Genomic DNA, 7,920 nt, shown 5'->3' with positions numbered 1-7,920 from the left:
ATTTTGCTGTGTGGAGAAGCACAAAGCTAATCAGTCAGTCTCCAGGGGCATTACGCTCTTCAGGAGACAGTTGATCACCACACAGAAATGGACAACAGTCTCCTGGGAGACCAGCTAATAATTACTGAATAATTAAGACTGTTCACATGTCTATGCTGACAGCCAGGCCCTTATTCATCAGCCACTGATACTACTGAAATCCAAGACCATACACAGATCAAAAAAGAGTGAATGGGAAGACCTCAATTCTGTGGAAATGAAAAAAAAATATCCTTAGTCTCTCATTCAGTGTTGTCAATAGCATCTCATAATGTGAGACATCCTGTATAAATTATTTATAATTATTTAGTGCAAACCAACAGTGTCATGTTGCTGAAGGTAGAGGCAGTGATTTGTGTTCAACCACACAATGAAAAGCATTGTCTTCTATGTTTGAATGCTTTGGTGTATTTGCCAATTGACCAGCCAAGCAAGTAAAGTCCTAGAAGTACATTTTACACATTGGTCTTACCAGTTGCTTAATACCTCTCAACGTCTCCAGGATATATTTGTGTTATTACTAAGGTTCATGTTTGCGGTATAGTTTCATTTGGCGTTAATGGAACAGCATAAAAAATACAGCACTAATAGCTTTATGAATATTTGTGGTAACGCCATGTAGCTACTATTGGTAGCATATTACTCTCTTTTGTGAGTGCTTTAATGACTTGCTGCTTTATTCATGCAAGCAGTTGCAACTCCTGGGTGTTTCACCAACATTAACATGCATATTTCCCTATCCTCCAGAAGTTATGTAATTAGAGTCATGTCCCACTCCAGGTTTGCCTTTAAAAAAGACATCCATTTGGAAAGCAAAACCACATGACTGGGACAAGTCATTGATGTACTTCATTTAAATACATTAAATACTAAACAGTGACCTGTAAGGTAGAACGTGGTGAACCATCTGAAATCAAGCCCAGTTCACAAAAAAATTCACAAGGAGGAATGTAACAATTCTTCAGATGATTTATTTGAAAAGAAAAATTTAATCAAACTGTGTCCTGATGAATATGCAAGTCATTCACATACTGCCTGGGGACTGTTTTAAATACCAAGGAAGTGCCAGATGCACACTGATGAATCCTACTGCATCCTCAATTCTGGTCATAGACACTAAGGTCAGACAGATCAGAACCACTTTGCTTATAATTTCCACGTGCATGTTGCAGTATGACTGTGGGGATCATAGAGATATTTTTCAGAAGTGGCCAAAGTGTGTTCACTCAGCTGATCTCCAGATTTAATGAATGTGCTAGGACATCTTCTAATATTGATGATTTTCAGAGTTCAAGATTGTAAATTTGTTTCACTGTAATAAAAATAACCTCGGCTAGGATATGCTGAGTCCAGGAATAATTGATCACAAAACTGCAGTCATTCCAGAAAGAACCATTTAGAAAATTTATTCCATTTAAAAATAACTGTTGCTTGCCAGTGACATGCATTGACAAAAAGAAAAAACTAAGGAAGAGTTTCTTAACAAGATTTCCAGCCAAAGTGCTGATTTCACATCCAAACCTATGATGTTGGTAAGTACAATAAAGCTCTTTCAGTGAACGGGTAGTCTATATGCCCCTTCTTAGCAAATAAGAATGCCCAAAATGCAACATTAGCTACCTATTAAAAAAAAATCATATGTTTCCCCAACCTGCAGAATCCTGTGAATTATCCTGTTCTGCAACTTCATGCAGTTCTTTAGCTCTGTCTTCTATGTTTAACAGTGAATTATGATTTTAGTCAGCTTGCTGTTGTGATACGTTAGAAGGAACTGTTGGATCACAGTATTGCTCCAGAGCAGGTAAAATTGCTATGGTTTAAGGAAAATGACATGTGATTATTCTAATTAAACAGTGAGCTGATCAGCTGGGTAAATAAATAAACTAGAATAAAATATATCATTAGTCTGAACCATGTATTGTTATTACTGTTCTTTGCTTTTACTAAAAGATAGCATGAAGGCACCAATAAAAGCTCAAGGATGTGGACGAAATAATGCAGATATCAAGTAAAAAAAAGTCTTTACCTAAAAGACCATGGTCTCATTCTCCAATGTTGTTTCCCAAAGTGGGGCACAAACCCCATCCCCTTCTGTACATCCATCTCAATGAAGCTGAATCAGTCGTGTAACCTCAGACCAATGTGTGTCTTCCAGTTGTACCCCACCAGCACACACACAGAGCCTCAGGACTGTCCTTACAGACACCTAAAGCAAGCCCACATGTCTGTGCTCTGCGCCCATGTCCTGAGCTGGAAACATAGGTCCCAGCATTGGGAGGATCTCTGCAGTGAATGTTGTACTGGAACAACCACCATAGGTCATGCAGGAGGCAGCTCCGGCACAGAAGGATTTAGTGAGCATCAGTAGCTGCCTGTGTCCTGTAGCTGCCAGGGAAGCCCCTCCACCTCAGCCATTACATACCCTTTTTACGATGTTTTCTGTTCTACCAGCTTTCTGTTCTACTAGACTTACCATAGCTTGGGATCTTCTGCTGCTGACAGGCAGTCCCAGGCACTTACACAGAAAATTTCCTTCCTCACTGTAGCTTTATAAAACAAAAAGGAAGTTTTGTCCACTGTAAAAACAGGGGGAGGCAGAAAGGAGGCAGAAGTACTGTTTGGACCGAAGAAACTGGCAGTTTCATGAATAAATGTGTTGTAGCTCTGAGAGTAAGAGTTTGCAGCATGGATTTCCAATTTTCCTTCAGTTTTCATTGTACCATCCCAGTCCCTGACACCAACACTGGTACAGACCATCTAGGGACTGACATCAGATGATCTCATAATAAGCTATGTAAAGCAAAATATGGCAAATATTTCCAAACTTGTCCTTGTATCTACTACGAGCTTAAAAAGAAGTAATACAGCACGTCTCCCTCTCAAGATGAGAGGCCTGGTTTGAGAGGCAAATCTTCAGTAAAAATCCCTGGATGTGCCCTAAAGTGACTCACCAATACATGAACCAGTGCCCTTGTGTGACGAAAAGCCCTAATTTAGCTTCATTCTTCCGGCAGAGAGAGAAGCAGACCTGCAGTGATGGGAACAATGGTTGCACTTCCAACTGGCAAGAAGAGAAGCTGGCCCTAGGAAGGGTTTAGGAACCAAACTGAGAAAATAGACAGTGTGTGGACTCAGCTTGTGTAGCACTGCAGAAACCATCACAACTAAAACCGCTTCCCTAAAGTGGTCCTTCACCTGGGCTCCTTGACTCACTATTTATTAGCTGGGCAATCTAGAGCTACTTTCAAGAAATCTCAGCATTAGGCAACAAAATATTATCTGCCTTGTAGCTTGCTGTTGGGGAAAAGATTGCCCTGGCAGAACAGGGAGAAGCAGTGACAAAGCACCAGTTGGGACAGAAACCCTGCCAGAACCAGCCTCTGCGGAGGGGGGAGACCAGAGAAGGGGCTGGAGATGAAACTGCGATTTCTCTGGTGACATCCACGGCAGAAAAAGGAGTGGATGTCAGCTAAGGTATTACTATTAAACTTTGTTTTATTCGATAATCCAGAGCCAAGGCTTCTGACAGAAGCTAGCTTCATTTTCAGCCTGAGTTCATCCTGATTAGAACAGGGTAACATGCACAGCAACTGCTCCTGGCTAGTTCAGGCCAGAAACTCTTACCCGTAATGTTTTTCCTGTTTCTCTCTTCACTGCCTGCAAGGAGAGCTCCCATCAACTTTGGCACATCTAGCTGGGTCACCAGAGAGCTGTTCTTCTCCAGGGCGGCATGGTCTCAGTGTCTTATTCCCCAGAGTTATTGGCTACATGCCTCCTAGGGCCATGGTTGCCACCAGATTGCTGGTGACCGGTTTTCTGGGCCAGCAGAAGTTTGTCTTTCTGGCAAAATAAACAGTAAATATTCAACCAAGTCTTCTTTCTGAGACTGGTGGCCAGAGGAGTTTTCATGTAACCATAGAATCATAGAATGGTTTGGGTCGGAAGGGACCTTAAAGACCACCTAGTTCCAACCCCCCTGCCAAGGGCAGAGACACCTTCCACCAGACCAGGATGCTCAAAGGCCCATCCAGCCTGGCCCTGAACACTTCCAGGGATGGGGCATCCACAGCTTCTATGGGCAGCATGTTCCAGTGCCCTCACTGTAAAGAATTTCTTCCTAGTATCAAATCTAAATCAACCATTTCTTAGTTTTTCCGCTTTCCTCACAACCCTCTGGGATCACAGAAAGCTTTGGCAGATGTCCTCCCATGGTACTGCTCAGGGAAGCTCTGAGAGAGGTACCCAGGAGTGCAGGGCAGCAGTGCAGCTTCCACCTTGAAAAGCACCAGCTGTGGGCATGACGAGATCTGCACCCATGATATGGAGTCTACCACTACACTCTATAATAGTGCCGTCTTGCTGATCTAGTTAATGGTAGGTGAGCATGAAGCATCCTAGGAGATTCTAGTTCCTTTCTGTCAGTGTTCTGCATGGGGGCTTGGCTAATCCTGCTACAAATAACTTTGACCCTTGCAGTCCTGAAGACATGGGAAGAAGGTTTACATGGCTGACATGCATGCTTTTGTTTACAAGAAGCAGCATATCTTCACTATGTGCTTTCCATTCCACTTGAATGTCTTCACACCCCCTTTTAAGGATACACAGAGTCCTTGGTATTTCTGTAATCGCTATAATCCGTGCTGTATATGTTATTCTGGAAAGAAGATATATTCAGTAAACATAGGTATAATGAAGCCTTTGTTCTTCATTTGTCCACTGGGGAAGAGAGAAGCTTTTTAAAATAGTTTTTTCTTCTTCTATGAAAAATGGTTTCACAATGGAGGAGGTCAGAGTAGACTCTTGCCATACATTGCAGTAGCTGAGAACTTTGCTTACTCATTCCGGAGGCGATATTACTAAATTGAGGCAAAAATGTTTTGGTTTTCATCTTCTGACAGGCAATTTTTTTCAGTGTTGCCATCAAAACATTATGGTGCCAAGTGAGATAGCACCTTGAAAGAAAAGCTGTTACTGAGCGGCTTGACAAAGAAAGCAGGAGAGCCAAGACTGCTGGGAAAGGACTTTCATTTTAATTTTGTGAACTTAGAATGAAACACAGATTAAGTGAGTTTTTGGAAAATGAATGCAGGTTTGTCAGCTGAAATTCTCAGAGGTTTTAGTTTTATAATTTACATGGCCCAGATTTTAGATTAGTGAAATCTCTTTCAATACTACAGTGCTAGAATGTACCATGTGATAGAATTGGTTAAACTAATCTTTACAAAGAAAAACAGGCAGTGGCTCTAATTTATGTCAACCCACATTTGCACAACTCTTGTCAAATTGAGCAGAACATTTACTTCAGCTGTCTGAAGAAGGAATCAGCTCTTTGAATTTACTCTAAATACATAATTTCGATCAACTAGTTCCATTAAACAGCAAGTTGAATTGAGAATATGTGGATTACAGCTGCACTTGAGTTAGAGGATTAAGAAGAAATTCCTCAAGACAAATGGACTTGAATAACTCTGAGTGCTTCCTTCAGAGAATCATTTTAAGGGTTTATGGAGACATTTTGTTTGGCATTATCTCTTTCTTCTGAAAGGAATGATGATGTCCTACGTAGCATGACTTCAGTATCGTGCAGTAAAGTGCTATAGTTTGTTAAATGGTAGAGGACCAGGATAGCTTCTTTTGTTCACTTTAATGGAAAAAACTTAAAGCAAAAGTGTTTAAGCAGTTTGGAAGACAGAAGTCTGCCCTATTACAAAATGTTACACATGTTCTCTAACAGTTAAATAGTTGTGAAAACTTCAATAATATGGACATTTGCACTGTGACAAGCACTGATGTGGTAATACATGAGTAGCTCACCCATCTTTAGTGGTACACTTATAGGCCTTGTGCAATGAAGAAGCAGACTGAAAGAGTTTTAAAAACTAGTTGGTTGAATACAACTGGAGCAGTAAGAAACTTCAATTTAGCTGTGAGCTCTGTATTTATAATGTCTTGCATCAGCTGTCCAATGAGTCACTGTGCATGGGTTTCTCTAGACCAGAGAAGTGCCCTGCATTTATTTCTTGGTAGTCGATATATGGATCTAGATCCTCAAGGGAACTTCACTGTTGACCTGATTTTAGGTGCCTCAATGATGGTGTCAGTGTGTGTCCCACGAAGCCCAGCTCCACTAGACGTGTGGGGATCCAGATGTCCCCGAGGGAACAAACCTGACTCTCAATGGCTAAGCAATCGCTGAAGGGGAGGAAGCACCAGAGAAATGTTGATGTGGAGTGGGACAGAGTGCCTGGAATCTCTTTTGTGAGGACAGGCTGCTCAGGGGCATGAGTTGCCTTTCTACTGCTCCAAGTGAGATGCCTTTGGTTTGGAAAGAGATTAGTCTTACAGACATCCTCATGGACACTTCTCAAGAGCTAGCTGAGATGACTCTTGGCTCCTCATTGTCACAAACCTGTGCTTGCTGTACAGAGCAAGGAGAGTGCAAGGTACCTCAGTCATGGCTGTGACTTCTCTAGGAAGATGGAGGCCAGGTCCTGTATAACTGAATCTAGGAGAGTTAATGTTCCATGTTGAATCTAGTCCTTTGTCCAGAATAATATCCTAGAATCATTTTAATTGTCACAACTTATTACTTGTGCGCTATTCCCGGAGGCAATGCTTTTTATAGAGGTGTTTTTTATCTACAGAAGATCTTCATTGCACAGATCTTATTTAGAGAAGTCAGTCCCTGCAGAGAGGTATTTATTTTTAGTTTATATTAAGTATGCTATTTTTGTATAATGTGCTGTTTATTTCCCCCCCCAGAATACACTTAGATACATAAGGGACACTGGCCTCTGTAATACATGGCATGATGGTCTTTTAAAAATGTAGAGTGTACTACATGCTGGGAAACGTTAGGAACTTCTTTGGATCATTCATAATACCAGATATAACTGTGTTGAGCAATGGCTATTTAAAATTATTTTTCTACTTTATTAGTAGTAAGGAATTGTTTAGTACATGATTTTAAACCCAATACATATGATGGGAAGAAACCTTTTGGGTGGAAAAGCCTACCTTGTACTGAAAGTGAAAATGCTGACCGATGCCAGGAGTTTACAGTAGTGTGTTGATCTGTTCAAGAAAAAGCGTGTGCATGTTGAGCACAGGGTTGCACAGTTACAGACCGTAAGGAGACAGATAAAACCTGCTTCAATATGAAAAGCCATTCACAAATCTAATTTCTAGACTTACTCTGCAGGGCTTTTTGAAAACTTTTTCACAAAAGGTGATTTGTCTTCAGCAGGTCTGAAGGCACAGGCCCTTACCGGGATGCCACCAGGAATGGACCATTCCCAGGGAAGCCAGTGATATCTGGGCAAGATGCTGCCCAGGGCAGGGCAATGAGAGGACTACCCCGTGGCCCAGGGGGTACAAGTGGAAAGTAGAGGCGGAAAATGTCCCAGGGGAGCAGCTTCCTACTGCAGATGGGGCTGCCAGAGACCATGGCTGCAGAAAGGAAGGCAGCATTCAGTCTCCCTGGGGATGTTTGCAGAGTTTCACACACTCATGTGAGGAGGACCACAGTCACCACAAGAGATACATTATTCTTTCACCCCTGCAGATTTTCTTCCTGTAAAATTAACCTACATGCAGATAGCACTTCTCCCTCATGATAAGTCTTAGACCTCATCTTCAGAACGTGACCCAATTTCTACAGAATTTTAAGATGGGAATAACTGAGGTAGATGACAGTCTCAATAAACTGTGACACAATATTGTGCAGGGGGACCCGCATGTATCTGTTCTGCATCAGGGTGATGGGGACTGCTGATGCAGGTTTTTTTCTGGGTTTTAGTAAGAAAGGCACAGCTACAGACACAGTAGTAAAATAATTGGGTTTTTAGGTAGAGTAAAAAGAGGCATATAGTTAGTGAGCAA

This window comes from Falco punctatus, assembly GCF_963210335.1.
Source record: "Falco punctatus genome assembly, chromosome: 4".
Taxonomy (NCBI): Eukaryota; Metazoa; Chordata; class Aves; order Falconiformes; family Falconidae; genus Falco; species Falco punctatus.
This window is presented reverse-complemented; position numbering follows the sequence as displayed.